The following is a 16,848-nucleotide window of genomic DNA, read 5'->3' as shown; positions in this document are numbered from 1 at the left end:
CTGAAAAAGGGACCCAAAAAAAAAACTGATTATTTTCGTGGAGTCCCATTTATTACTGGATTTAATACCCAACACAAACAGGTGGAACACATTATAAAAAACACTGGACAATTTAAAAAAATGATCCCTTATTGGAGAAACATATAGGACCCACTCCGAATTTTATATATAGAAGAGCGGAGAATATAAAAAATATGGTGGTAAAAAGTGCCATCAATACACCTAATATGGGTAATCTCATAAAAACGAAGGGTTTTCACAGGTGTGGGACTTGCAGTGCATACAAAATATGTAAATCCAAAGAGAAAAAATTTATAGAGTACAAATCTAATTAAACAGGGAAGTCCTCCAGGATAACATTTTGAAATATTGTATTTATTTACTCAGCTGTACGTGTAACAAACAATATGTGGGGAAGACTTCGAGGGCATTAAAAGTCCGCTTAGCGGAACACGTTAGAAACATCAAAAAAGGTGTAGAAACACATAATGTGTCCCTACATTTTAAAAACTGCCATGCAAGTGACCCCAGTCAAATTAAATTCTTTTGTGGTATTAAGGTCATCCATCCTAATTGGAGGAGAGATGACAGAGATATTAGATTATCACAAATAGAGATGAGATGTATTTATGAGTTAAAAACGTTGGCACCTAGAGGCTTAAACACTGACTTTGAACTCAAATGCTTTCTAACTTAGTTTTGATTCACGTTGCTGATTGAAATAATGACATATATTTTTTTCTGTTTTGTTTGTATAATATGTTTACATGTATGGAGCAAGAATTCGTGGCCTCTCCATATTTTGAAAAAAATCGCGGAGATCTCAGTACCCGGAAATTAGAAAGCTTGCGTTCCACGACTATCATTGAGGTCCGGGAACACGCTGTACCGGAAGTTACATCTGAGCCGCATATGCGTTCCACCGGGCGGAAATGATGTCCAAATCCGGAAGACGCTGTTTGAGATTGATCCGCTACAGGAAGCGGATATGACGCAGATCCCGGGACATAGTGCGTAATATATGGAGTGGATTTGGACTAACACGAGCACTTTATTATAAAGGCCATACGCTTTGTTTTAAAAAGATAGAATTGTACTGTTATGTTGTTTTATGTATTTATCTGTATTTTAACCGAAGCAAATGGAGTTTTATAGGATTTGTATAATAAATACCAAAATTAATTGTGCCAGGTTTTAGGGAATACCAATATGGTTTTAGGTATTTATACCCATTTTATGACCAGTTTGAATTGTATCACACCCTGAGGAAGGACTGTTATGTTCGAAACGCGTTGGTGTTGAGAATACTTTTTATTGGGGACCCACACCTACCTGTCCTGAATACCATCTTTGGACCTACTGCCGCTCTGGGATCTCATTCCGGGTGAGAGGACTGGGTTGCAGTTGTGAAGTTGTGAGGTCTCCATCTTTTATCAATAAATTGGATCCTTTGGATGAAGTGTACGTGTTCCAGTGGAGTTTTTAATAAAGATACCTTTGATGAACATAGGGATTGTGCCCTGGGTGAGTTTATGTTTCATATGAATGTTAAAGATCTGAGAATTTAAAGAAACCTTTATGGGAAAGTCTCCTAGCTTGTCTAGGTGAGTTGTTTCGGGGAGTTACCCTTTGAAATTTGAGAAACCTGTGAGAGACTGTCTAACATAGAATATGTTCTTTCTTTCCCTCGTGTCTTGGATACCATTGTGGACAACACTTTCCATTTGAGAATATATCCTGTGAATAGCGCTGTGGAGATCCACCCCCCTCTGTGTTTCATATACATCTTTGGGTTCGGTAGCCCATATCTGTTGTTCTTCTAGTGGTAATTCTGGGTGGGCGCAGGTTGCCACTAATAACTTTTGTGACGTCTAGTTTTATATGCCCATCATTGTCTGCTGGCATGCAGAGCTGGTCCTAACTAGAAATGTGCACCAGTTAGCTTTTTCGTTTTGGATCTGGATCTCCTTTTCGTATTTGGGATCTGGATTGGTTTTGACAAAACCACCCTTTCTGTTTTATGTGTAATGGTTAGCATTACTGCCTCACAGTACTGAGGTCATGGGTTTGATTCCCACCATGACATAACTGTGCAGAGTTTGTATATTCTCCCCGTACTTGCGTGGGTTTCCTCCGGGTACTCCGGTTTCCTCCTATACAAGTAGGTTAATTGGCTTCCAATAAAATTAACCCTAGAATGTCTGTGTGTGCATGTACATGTAGTAGGGAAAATTGATTGTAAACTGATGGGGCAGGGACTGATGTGAATGTTAAAATATTCTCTATGTAAAGCGCTGCGGAATATGCACTATATAAGAAACTGTTAATGAATAAATAAATCTGTATTTACATTTTTTTTTTAAATATCTCACATATCTCTACAATGGATGTGTCTACTTTACACTACTGGTACTCTATTTGTATCAGACACTTTCCTGTTTCCCCTTGTGCTAACTGTGACAGTACGGTTTCTAAAATCCTTTTTAGTAATGCCAAATTCTGGCCAGACTAGTAGATGACATGGAGAAAAAGAAGGTTTGGAAGAGACTCTTCAGGAGGCGCACAATTTCAAACTTTAGAAAAGTGATCATTCAATAATAAAACAATGTGATAATTCAATAAAGAAAAATAAAAATCATTATTTTGAGTCAAAGCCTGTCCTTTATTTTAATTAAAGGTATTTTATTCTATTCTATTCTATTGCTGTGCTGCCTGTGACTAGTGATCTAGGAAGGCATGTTGGAGTGAGTGACCACTGTAAATATGCCAGCAGGATGCTGAGGCTGAGATCCAGAGACATGTTCTCAACATTGGGAGTCCCAGCTGAGATCTGTGGAGGCTTTGCATGAATAAAAGTGACACAAAAGGGGAAACATCCCTAAAAACCACTGAGAATTATTTATGCTCTACTAAGAACTGTTAAAATATGAACAACGCGGAAAACTATTGACAGATACTGAGAAAATAGTGGAGAAAGTTAAACTGGACAGAGATAAATTACCAGCCCATCAGCTCATTAATATCATGTTTCAGGCTTAATTGAAAATTGACAGCAACTGGTTGGTTTGTACTTTATCTCTTTCTCCACTCTATCTCTCTCCAAGGCTTAGTACATAGTCCCATGAGTCTGTGCAGACAGTATGATATTCATATTGTTTCAGCTACTAGTGCATCAGTACCTGATTTAACCATTATAAAGAGCGGCAGCCATTTTGTGTGAATCATAAGCTTAATAATAACACTTTGGAACTGTGGGGTCATTGGGGCAGATGTATTAAGCCTGGAGAAGAGATAAACTGGAGATAAAGTGGAGATAACATGAAAGAGATAACGCAACAGCCAATCAGGTGTGTTTGAAATATGACAGTTGGGATTTGATTGGATGGTGCGTTATCTCCTTCCACTTTATCTCCAGTTTATCTCTTCACCAGGCTTAATACATCTGCCCCTATGTGCTTAACTTTATAGAGAGATAAAGTGGATGGAGAGAAAGTACTAGCCAATCAGCTCCATACTGCCATGTTACAGGCTGTATTTAAAAAATGACAGTTAGTGCAACATTGTATGAGTTTATCAATGTAAAGAGCAGCAGCTATTTTTGTTAAGTCATAAGATGAGTAAGAGTTCTTTCGGACTTAGGCCCTTATTCTGGTTGGTGCGGTGTTTGCCGCTTGCGGTCGTACCGCCGATGTTTTTCGTCTGCGCATGTGCAGAGGTCACTCTGCGCATGTGCAAGCGGTTTTGCCGTACGTTTTTTTTAGACGCCGCACAGGGGGCGGAGAGGGGCGTGAAGGGCTACTTAGCCTCATTACCCTATGCATATGCCCCGCGTTTCATGGGCGTTCCCATGCAAACGCTGGGCGTATGCATGGTAATAAAGCCGTGATGCATGTGTAGGGGGCGGGCATCTGACATCGCCGGATGTCAGCTGCCCGCCCCCATACATGATTTCATACGGACAAGTGTCCGTGTGGTCTAGGGTGGCGGGAGCTGGTGGAGCGTGCGGCCCTGCATTCGATGGTCGGCGACCATCGAATGCAGGGGCTGCTCCCAAGATGGAGGAGGCGTATCCCCGTCTACTTTCATGCGGACCGCCACATATCCGCGTACGGACGGAGGTGGCGATCCGTATGGAAGGCGGGGATTCGCCTGCACGGTCCTGGCCGCATATTCTGATCTGGCCGCACAGATCAGAATAAGGGCCTTAGTTATTATTGATACTGTAAGGTGCTGAAGATAATTGTCATATTGTAAGTGGAACTGAGTTTATTATTCCTTATCATTGTAAATCAATAGGTTTTTCCTCCTGGAATCAGGAGAGAACATCATTAGATTCTAATCCTACGACTATTGCCTATTGAGGATTACACATGCATGTGTTAGGTCCGTGATTATCTAGCAACAAAGTATTTTTCAAAAGTACAAAACTTTAGCTAAAATAGTTTTTGAGGTTTTTTCAAGTTCTGCTGAGCGATAAGCCATATTTCTGGTACTCCTGTAACTCCCAACCATCCCAGTTTCAGTAGGATAGTCCTACTTTTCAGGCAATGTTCTGCTGTCTCACCTGTGTCGGAGAGTTGGGGCACACTCTATCACCAAACCTCTGAGACTGCAGAGCAGCAGTGTATGGATGCTACTACTTCTTATAAGACATGGAATTAGCTGTCTACATTTTCCAGTTGAAAATTTTAGGAGATAATAAATGTATTTGTAAGTAGACAAAATGATTTGTGTTCTCCACAAGCAGAATATTCGAATCCTTAATATATTCCCTAAATGAGCGCTATAACGTTTCTAAAACATATATATAAATCATGAATGGAAAGTTAAAAGACTGTGTTTGTTGGAGTAAATGTACACTAAGGAGTACATTTACTATAGGGTTATTATTAAAATCAGCCTAAAGGAAGACAAATGGCATAGATCAATAACACCTTCCTCCCTTTATATATGATGATGTAAAAATCTTCAGTTCATTAAAACAGCAACACATGAAATTTCTAAACACATCACATCACCATTAACAAAGGATCTCTGAGAAGAGATTAAACCTCTGCAAGTGTTTTCTCTTGGCCAGAGCTAAGGAGCGCACAGGAAAAAAATGGGAGGAAAAATTAGTGTTCTCAAAATGCTGAGATGTCAGCAGATTTGTGGAGCTGCTCAATAGATTAATTCTCTGGCTGACCTAAAAGGAATGGATTCTCAGTCGTAACTCAGACTGGTAAAAATTGATTTCTATGTTCTTTCTGACGGAATAAGATAAAATCCTGTGCATTGGCAGGACGTTCTCCACTCAAAGCAAACTAATAAAAAACACGGCCTCAGATAGCTCTGATTAATTGAAAAGTCACTTTAAATATTGTTAACAGATCATCACAGAGGACAGGAAAACTTTCAGACAATGATTAGACTACACAATGCTTTCGAGATTCTTTTACATGAAGACAATGCTAAGCAATATTAATACCATCATGAGATCTCTGCAAGACTGAGCACATTTTACATTGAAAAATAAACCGATTTCTTATGGGGGCTACACACGTAGCGATTTAGGTGCATTTTCCAAGCAATCTCAATAGATCGCTTAGAAAATGCCCCTACATCGCTCCACGTGTAGGGGCCATAGCTATCGCCCAGCGAATAATACCCAGCACGCTGGATATTAATTATTCAGGGCCAGTGTTCTCACCAGAGAACACTGACCCTGACAGATCGCTCAGCACACAGCACTGACACATTGCTGTGTCCTGAGCGATCTTACTGAGCATTCTGAGTGACCCCATTAGTGCACAGCACACATGGGCATCAGTCTAATCTGTACTTCTTTGCTTCCATGTTATTTTAATGCTGGTTACACACCAAAACGATTTGGAATGGATGCAATTCGTAAGATCCGATTTTCATATGATTTGCATACGATTTGCATAGGATCCGATCCCCTCTGTATTCAGATGAATGGATCTTTTACAGATCCTACCTGCAGCATGTAGGATCGGATTCGGATCCGATTCAGATCCAACCTAACGATTTCGACCCAATCTGCATCCAATCAGTCTGAATTGGATCCAGATTGATGGGATTGTGCCAAAATCGTTTTTGTGGTTTACCCAGCATAAGACTAGTAGTTCCTCAACAACTGGTGAGTCACTGGTTGCCTATTTCTGTGTTTAAATATTTCTGTGTTTAAATAAGGCTTAACACAGTTAATGGTGCATCCAGATATTATTGGTATAATATAATCCAAAAATGCAGCGCTCTAATATTTTCATTAACTGGATTTTATAATGAACATAATATATAAACATAATAGGGAATATAAAAGATAAAATTGAATCTTAAAAAAAATGTGACTTATGGCCTGATTCAGAGGTCGACGCTATTCAGGTCTGCAATTATTCTTTAGGGGCAGTATGGATGGTGTAATGGTTAGAATAACTGCTTCACAGCACTATTATCGAATGACCACACATGTGCGCGGTACCCTGTGTGCATGCGCGCGTTACACTTGCAAACATACACAGTGATGACTAGCCATCGCTGGCAGGGGCAGATCCAGGATGAAAGGACAGGGGGGCACCATGATAAAAGAGGGTTTAGGTGGGGGAGGGGCAGTGTTAGTGGTGCCATGCTAAGAGAGCGGCAGAGAGAGGGTGGGAATGGGAATAAAAAGAGGCCTTGGCATTTAAAATATGCAGGCCCACCATGGGGACAAAAGTTAAGGATGTAGTTGTGCGCGCACCGAAGGCGCACTCTGGAAAAGGGTGTGTATCCACTCAACAGGGTCGTGTCCTTGAATGTAGTGTACAACACCTTATACAACTTCTACACATTATGCAACACATTACTAGACCCCATTATACTTGCTCCTTACACATGATGCCAAATGGAATGAGCCAAATTCACATAATGCTACATGGATTGAGCCAAAATTCAAATAATGCCACATGGATTGTTTCAAAAATCACACAATGCCACACGGATTGAGCCAAAATTCACATAATCACACACAGATTGAGCCAAAATTCACATAATTCCACATGGATTGAGCCAAAATTCACATAATGCCACACGGATTGAGCCAAAATTCCCATAATGCCACACCGATTAAGCAAAATTCAAAAAATGCCATATGGATTGAGCCAAAATTCACATAATGCCACACGGATTGAGCCAAAATTCACATAATGCCACACGGATTGAGCCAAAATCCACATAATGCCACACGGATTGAGCCAAAATTCACATAATGCCACACGGATTGAGCCAAAATTCACATAATGCCACACAGATTAAGCCAAAATTTACAATACGCTTCATAAACATCATAATGTCCATTACACGTTAAGTTACACGCCATTATGTCCATTATGTATTATGCCAAACACCATAATGCCTATTAAAAATTATGCTACATAAGTGCTGCTTATCTACATGTTCATTGCCAAGGGTTCCATGCTCATTTCCAGAGGTTCCATGCTCTTTGCCATGTGGGATTACATGCTCATTGCCAAGGGAGAATACATGCTCGCGGTAAATGAGGGACAGCCACCGCCAGGCAGAAGTGATAGCCACTGACAGTGGCAGAGCCTGGCTGTATTCAGAGCACTGCAGGTCCCGGCTATTTGAAACACTACCCCTTTCACACCAGAAAATGCATTCCCATTTTGGTCTCTTTTACACCAGCCTAGTCCCTGCATTTTCTGGTGTGAGGAGGAGAGAAAACCACCCCACCCCCCCTTTAACCAGTTATCTAATTTAACCGGCTATATCTTCGGAACCAACTGACCCATTTACATGAGACAAGTATCGTATTGAAGAACTTGTGAGTAGACTTTGAATGATTTTGGTCCAGTGAAACTGGAACGTTTGGTTCCAGAGTAATCTGCCCTCAAAGAACATGAACGGCCATGTAATGACATTTCAAAAATAAAAAAAATCAGTTTACATGCAATATCTCTGGAAATGATTGACCGATATGGACCAGCCTGGTATCTTATTGAAGGCCCAGCGATTTTGAATTGAATGAGATTAACCACAAGCCAGGGGGGGAACTGGCCACCATTGGAACCGGGTGGGGGTCGGAATTAACAGGTCCCATATTATCCTATGGGGAAAAAACGTTACAGCTTTGCCAGGTGTTATCTCAGGTTTCCGGGGGCTAGAGAAATGAGGCTGGGCTCGTTGGAAAGCCATGGTCCTCAGCTACAAAATGAAATTAATCTGCCAATGATCGCTGGCTGTTCGCAAGTAATTCTACACTTACAGGGCCATCCGCACGCTTGTGAATGTATTTGCCGTCATGCACAGGAACAGGGAGGCAGGGCCGGTGCTAGGGTATCCAGCGCCCTCCTGCAAACCATACATTTTGCGCCCTTTCGCATTGCCATTGCAACAAGCTGCAGCCCGATTGTGGGAGCATATGCAACATGCGATCCTATGGAGGATCTCGGGTGCATGTACATGTATGCATACACCATCTCAGTGCTGTCTCTGCAAAATGTTGCAGGCACTAAAGGTGCCCATACATGCTGCGAGAATCGCATACGTTATGGGCTAGATCACATCACATCACACGGCATGCATGCAATGTGTGTGCAATGCGATCTGAAAGCAGTACAAAAAGTATGTGCAGCACATACTTTTTGTACTGTGCGATGCCCGCAGGAGTGCACATCGCATTGCATGCTACTATTGCAGCGTGTATGGCCACCCCTCTTGTGACTGAGGGGGAAAGGAGTGGAGAGATGGAAGAAGAAAGGAGGAGATAGAGGGGGCAGAGTATTGAGGACTGGCAGTGGCACTGGCACAGCACACTGAGAAGAGGGAAGGAAGGGGAGGTGGCGCTGCTGCCTGTTTGTCATTTGATTAACAGCTGACAGGCGCAGGGAGCAATGGGTGGGGGGCGGATCCGGACATGACATGTCATCCAGGCATTCACAGACAGCACTACATGCCTCAGCGCAAGTGTCCGTGAGGAAGAGGGGGGGCAGGTAGCAGGAGGAACACAGTGTGTGCGGTGCAGGGAGCTGCTCAGCCTCTCCAAACTGCCGCCCGCTGTCATACATGCACTGCTGGCGGCGTGCAGGCTGTGTGCACTCGCGGTGCAGGGAGCAGCTCTTTATACTGCCTCCTGCCCGCTGTCAGACAGGCACTGCAGGCGGTGTGCAGGAGGCAGTGACAGTGAGGGCTGAGGCAGCTTTAGCAGAGCAGGGAGGGAGACAGCGCCTTTTCAGCATGGCGCCTCCCTGCTTTGCAGGAGCTGCTGAGTGGGTAGCGCTGGCCCTGCAGGGAGGCGACTCTGGTAGCAGTGGCAAACGAAGGATTTTCCAAGGGGGGATTTCCCCTCCAATTTGGTTACAAACCAGAAAAAAACTCTAAAATACACCATCAAACACCCCCCACACCCACCCACGCATACATACATACACACACACACATACAGCACAGGCATCAACACCCCCTCTCACCCCAAAGACACCATATGCACCATAACCATCCCCCCCCCCCACAGACACACAGACAGATCAGACACCATCACCCCCCTCTTATCCGCACACACAGATCTAATGGGGCGCTAGGCAAGATGGCGGCATCAATAGAGTACCATAGCACATGTACAGTCTGCTGATAAATGCTCAGCTGCATGAACACCAACATTGTGTACAAAACTGAATCAGGCTCTAGGTGTTTTGGAATTGGGCTTTATACCTGGGAATAAATGCGATAGAGGTTAATAATACTGTAGGAACACACACAAAAAAAGAATCTGTCATTTTACCAGTTTTTATGATTTTTCCCCAAAAATATACAAAACCACAACCCGAAAGGTTGGCTTTGGCAAAACCAATCCAAATCCAAAACACAAATTAATATCCAGATACAAAACTAAAACATGAAACCCAAAAAGTATCCAGTGCACATCCCTAATACATAGGTGCATTTTATGCCTTTAAGAAATCAACATCTGTTTGCTCCTAAAACCTCACTGCTATGGAAAACATTAGCGGTTACAGTTAAACATATTGATATACTGTATATGAGAAAAGACTAGTACCACCATGTACTGATTGTTGAATTAGAATGTGGGAAAGTCAGTCATTGTAACCATTCTTAATCAGATCTGGTCATTCTCAGTCAGAGCACCAAATCACCAGATATCAGATAGATTTGGCCACATGATTTGCCATATGGTGTGTCCCCTGGACCCAACAAATGCTTCTGGGAGGTCTTTATGAAGGCTTGTTTATTCAGCCAGACACTATATATATGCGCCAGTTCAGGATCTTTCCAACCATTCTGGATACTGTCTGACACAATGATTGTTTGATTTGGCCAATAGAAATCTATTTTAGCTTAATATCGCCCAAATCAGCTATACTGCTGACATAATCTAAATATACAGGGTTGTATTAATTTGCCAGATAAATATACATGACTAGTGACTATATTTGGCTAAAAAGCCAGAGAGAATTTACTGCAAGCACTTTATAATTAATGTTAATAATGCTGAGCTGTCCATTATTTAAATTTACTCATTTAAATGAAGACAACGTCTCGAGACTTCTGTCTTTTCAGCATATACGGAATATATAATCCTTTTGAAACCTAGGTCTTAAATGCTTTGGCTCTTTAATGAGTAAAGTTACAGTGGGGTATCACAACAGATCTGGAGTTAATTACCATTCCAGTCACAGGTAGTCAGGGCTAGATGCACTGCAATTGCTCATGTCAACGTTTACTGAATCACAAAAAGTCTGTCTTAATGAGACCCAGTACAGTTTTCATTTTAATTGCATTAAAAAGGGATTCTAATCACCGCACTATTACTGAGAAAAGAAAAATAATAACAAAATAAAAGATCATGTCACTTCAGAGTTAACAGATGCAGGCTGTGGTAACGCTGTCTCTTTAAAGCTTAATTATTTTAACAAGCTTGTATATTAATGGTATCTTGGCAGATTCTCTCTGCTGCTTGATTGTGTTTTTTATGAGCCCTTGTTAATGTTTTATGTATTTTATTGTTCATAGCGCTCTGAATATTTCAGTGGGGCACTCCATAAATAATGTTTATCTGACCCACTTATGAGAGTGCTCCTCCCTGTTTATATGTGTCAATTTGGTTACACTGCTACTAGATAAATGATCACACTGAAATGTTCGTTCAGGCTCCTAAACCCTAACGGCAAATGATATTCAACCTACAGTATTCTCACAAATAATAATATTAAATAAAAAAAGGCCCTTTCATTATCTCCCAGTGAGAGGCTCCCAATTACTTGAGGTCTCTTGGTCTGTATGAATCGATTTGTTTCTGAGTGTCTCTCAGCTCCTTAGAGTCTCTCTAAATTAATTTGAGAGTCTCTCTCATCTCTGAGAGTATATAACAGATTATTTGTGTCTCCTAATGCCTCTTCAGGAACCGCGTCTCTTGGTCCCTGTGTGAATATCTTTCCCAGGATTAACGCATGAAACAAAAACATTTGGCAGAACAGCTTTCGGAATCATTCACACGTTGATTTATAAAGAAAATTGCAAATGAGTGGTGAGCAACAAATAATTAGCTCATAGTTGACAACACATTCAAATTATATCTACGGACACCTTGCTGCAGGAAAGATTCATGTCACATAACCAAGTCATACAGTATAACCAAGGTCAGTAGCACACATAACGTGTGTGCTACTGACCTTGGTTTAATGGTATATTTCTCATTATAAATACTCATATTTAATAAATATATCTTTTTAAAAACAGGCATGACCTAATTTTGAAGCCAGCTGGATGCTTAGTACTAAGCTCCTTGGTGTTGCATCTGTGAATCTGGACAAGTGAGCGCCTACTCTCCTCCATTGGTAAGTGCGTCCATAAACTACACGGTTAGTGTAATTATGGAGGACTGAAGAAATAGGTAGAGGAACACTGTCCTACCACTGTGTCCTTAGACCCCAGTGGTTGGACCTCCTGTGTCCTTCAACCCCAGTGGTTGGACCACCTTTGTCCTTCAACCACAGTGGGTGGATCACCTGTGTCCTTCAACCACAGTGGTTGGACTACCTGTGTCCTTCAACCCCAGTGGTTGGACCACCTGTGTCCTTCAACCCCAGTGGTAGGACCACCTGTGTCCTTCAACAAATCTCTTATGCTTTCTAGGAATCTCTTAGACTTTTAAATACCTCTATTTAGCCTCATTCATGTCTCAAACTTATAATGCAGTGCCACAACTATTAACAATCCTGGTCATTGTGGGAATAATTATTTTTGCCATGATTATCCCAAATATGAACCAAAAAGGTCTACACAGAGACAATGCTTTTGAAAAGACGCTGCTGTTGTGAATGTATTCCTGGTAAATTGGAGGCCTCTTTTGTACCCCTCCACAATATGTTACTTTCCAAAAAACTTAGTATAAAAATGAAGGCTGCTGTGAAAATGCCTACAGAGACATAAAGCGGCTACTGGGAGTCAGATTGCAATACATTTTGTGAATGATGAGGACTGCGGTCAGAAATACTACCTAAACTTTTGCAGGAGATATCTGTACAACCCCCTGCATACGTTTTTTGGTGCATAGGCCGATATTCAGATCTGATTGCAGTACACATTTGTTTGGAAAATGTATAAAACCATGTGCACTACAGGTGTGGCAGATGTAACATGTGCAGAGAGAGTTAGATTGGTATAAGTTATTTTGTTTCTGTGCAGGGTAAATACTGGCTGCATTATTTTTACAATGCAATTTAGATTTCAGTTTTAACACACCCTACCCAAATTTAACTATCTCTGCATATGTTACATCTGCCCCACCTGCAGTGCACATGGTTTTGCCCATTTTCCAAACACATTTGTACTGTGATCAGATCTGAACAAGGGCCATAGTAAAGTTACATAAAATAATGCCAAAATTGTAGTTTCCACATACTGTACATTAATTTCATGACAATGGGACTTGAAAATATATACCCCTATTCTTGAGTAAGTTATCAACATACAAGTGATAAGTATCTATGTGTGCACGGTATTCTGTACTTTCATGAATCACTTCCTACTAGAACCGGGCATCTAGATTTACTTGTTAGAAACAGATGGAGTACAATTTGAGGAATGCTATTCTTCCCATTTTACAGATCGTTTAATTTACTTGAGCACAATAATTGCTTTATGTCTATCTTTCCTATTACCTATCAAAATGAATACAAATTATTGCCTAACAAAGGTATCTACTAACACTCTGGTTTTACCTTTTTTATCTGCCTACTTACAGTACATTGCATTTATTTTACTGGACAATTTTAGCTGGTCATCAAACTGCAGTCAAGCTTTTAGGGGTCAATTAACTAAGATGGGCACTCTTTTGAACATGGGATGTTATCAATAGCAATTCTATACAGATGGAGCTGCTCCTGGCAATAGAATCGCCAACCACCAGCCGCCACCATCTGCTGGTAGGGGGCGCGTGAATGAGATGCTCACCTCAGCAACCCTCTGCAGCTCCCCCCGATGCCACCCCCCCTCAGCTGCCCCCAGCTCCCCCCAATCCCTGCCAGTCTCCCTGAAGCGGAGATGGGCAGGGAAAGCGCTCCCCTCCACCTTGTTGATGGGGACGCACGTGAGTGTGAGACGCTCGCGCGTCCCCATCAGATGGACCGTCTCTCCACCAGTGATCATCAGCTAAGGGAATCTGGCGATTACCAGCGCTGGCTGAGAGGCACTCCATCTGTATATTATCTTCCAGAAGGTGCTAAATAAATAAGAAGACCAACTGATGTACCCCTTAATGTTTATACAGTTATTCATAATGCAACATTCTGTTTATTAATTTTGATACTTTACCACACAATTTGTCTGCACCCATCTACTGTATGGGCTCTTTAGTGTAAAAATACCCACAGTTATTCTATTTGTCAGTGGGTAGAGCTACACACTGTTCTCATCTACCAGGTCCCCCCTTTCAACCTTCTACCCCCCACCTATGGTGTACGAACCCAACTTTTCTATTCGTAACAGTGGTATATCAAGAATGAGTGCAGTATACACGGGCCCATGAGGGAGGGGGGGGGGGGGGGCCCAGCCAATTGATATATGCTACCACTCACCTTTGCTATAATTAAATCTAAAAAGTTAGAGAATTGTTGTTGAATTGGCATAATGCCAACTGGACCTGCCAGGGAGTTAGCAGAGTCTCGCTAGTTCTATATTCCCTACCACATGTACACGCACACACAGACTTTCTAGGGTTAATTTTGTTGGGAGCCAATTAGCCTACCAGTATATTTTTGGATTGTGGGAGGAAATCGGAGTACCCGGAGGAAACCCAGGCAAGTACGGGGTGAATATACAAACTCCGCACAGTTAGAGCCATGGTGGGAATCGAACCCATGACTTTCGCGCTGTGAGGCAGTAATGCTAACCATTACACAATCCGAACTGCCCAACACCATCCGTACAGCCTTATTGGCTGTGATTTATCTTAAACATAAGTCAAAGTTTATGATTTGCTATCTGGCTATTACCTAGCTAGACTGCCTAATTTACATTTGGTACTCGTGTAGTTTCACGGCTGAGTCCCCTTGCGGGGCTCGCTTCGCTCGCCACGCTGCGGGCTCGGTGGCTCGCTACGCTCGCCACGCTATTTTAAATCAACTCCATGCCAACATGGATAGTGGAGGTATGAACTATCCATGTTAGCATGGAGTTGAGTTACTTTTTTTTAACATAGTTTGTGGCGAGCGTTGAACCCGGAAGTAGCACGGCACCATGCTGGCGCTGTGAAACTACACAAGTACCTTACATTTTTGTGCTGCTGGTGTTCTTTGGTTAGGTCATTTGTTTTGTTTTTATCTAATTGCCATTGAAAGATGTCCCTGTGAAGATTTTGACAGTGATGTTTTAGGTATCACAATCACTATACTGCCTTTTATGACATTGCACATGTTTCATTTCCCCCCAGAAAATTGAGGCATGATGCAGACTGTGGGAAAGGGATTGCAAGATCCCTCCCCTGAGAGACACAAAGCATTTAATATCATCTGAATATGGCTAAGCTCTGAAAAGCCATACTATTTGGATTTTGGAATACAAGAGCCAATTTACAGCCCCATTCACAATAAAAGGGACACTGTGGTCTGCAATGTGCAGTATTCTTTTGCACTATAGTTTTATACTGATTAATATTAAACCAACCCAACCTCTCATTTACCTCTTTATTAATCTCCTAATCCCACAGAGATTTTTTCTGCACACTGAGTGGACTAAAAGTAAAAGAAATAAACATTGCTCAATTACATGTTTAAATGGAAAAAAAATCATTGCAGATCAATAACAGTTAATAACATTTTAATAGAAAGTCCAGGTCTGTCCACTTAAACTATGGGGTCCCACCCTCAGAGCGATGTGTGTTACAGGATAATAACTCCCAGGATGCTGCTCATTTATTCTCAACATAACGTTGCTTGAGATTTTTTAATTCCCAGCAAGATTGCAACCGATCGATTGAAGAAACTGATAGAAGTGTCTGTCACCACTTATCAGATTCTCCAGAAGCTTCTTCCACACTGGCTGCAAACATGTAGTGTGCTTCAGGAATCTTCCACGTAAATTTAAGGAGAAGCACCATGAGGTGAGCACCCTCTGAACCAAAGGTCCCAAGGGACAGAGTGTAATTGCTGGTTCCTGATCCTCTTCCACATGGTACACAATGTTATAATTTTACATTATAATTGTGTGAAATGTTATAATTTTACATTACATTTTAATTTTACATTGCAAATACATGGACTCATTTAAGTATTTGTTTAACAAATTAAACAGTGGTGTCATCTGGACCAGTGTTAAAATTCTGTATTACTTGAAAAAGATCTACTCCAAGATAATTTGGTAGTATAACCTATGCAATGAATGTTAGTCAATAAGACAATACAGTTAGTTAGGTATTCACAAGTCACCTTCATTACACTGTAGATACAGGATTTGAAATGCATATCATGACTATCTATACTGTATGTGTGTGTGTGCGTGAGACAAGTAACAGAGGCATCACTAGATCACAAGCATCACATTTTGTAGAGTCTGAAGGCATGCATCTACAAAAAGGAGTGTGGCCTTGAGGGAGGGGACACAAATTTTCTGGGAGGAGCCCACTCGCACTTTTTTTCTTGGCACTTTAGGGGTCCTGAAGATGTGGACTGCCCTCAACGCCAATATAGGAAGGACAAAGAGCAACTGGTGAACCTAATCCTCCTTATAGCGGTGACCCGTGATCCAGTGCGGTCTAATAAAACACTCATTCACCGTCCTCACGTGTGGTGAAGGCGTTATTGTGTGTGGGGGTGTTGCTCTTTGGGGTTCCTTGTCCCTTTGCCCTCAGAGTTCAGGCGAGTGAAGCAGGAGAACCGCCATCCTACAGAGACAGGAAAGCACCAACAGAGGAAAAGGAGTACAAGGTAATGGCCACATACTTGCACGCAGTCTGACAACATTACATTTGGCATCCGGGAACACGTGCTAAAATTCCTATATCGACCACAAGGAGGAGACGACTTCCTGCATCACCTGGAGAAGGAAATCCAACAATGATGACTGCGGCACCTATCACCATGCCATATTACTTTGGCGCACCCTGGGTGCCAACCTACACAGGAAACAATGCTCCTGGTACAAGCACACTGGAGGAGTTCAAAGACAAGATACTGTCTATGAACCAGCTCAACAGGGAACAGCTCAACAGGGAACAGGCGGTCGAGGTACTGGTGGGACAACTGAAAGGCCCTGTGTTGCATGAAGTGAAAGCGTGGGAAGACAGTGAAAAAAAACTGGAAAAACTAAGACATCTTTGAGCCCAAGATGGTAGCA

This window comes from Crinia signifera, chromosome 8, assembly GCF_055691185.1.
Source record: "Crinia signifera chromosome 8, ASM5569118v1, whole genome shotgun sequence".
NCBI lineage: Eukaryota > Metazoa > Chordata > Amphibia > Anura > Myobatrachidae > Crinia > Crinia signifera.
Note: the sequence above shows the minus strand (reverse complement) of the source record.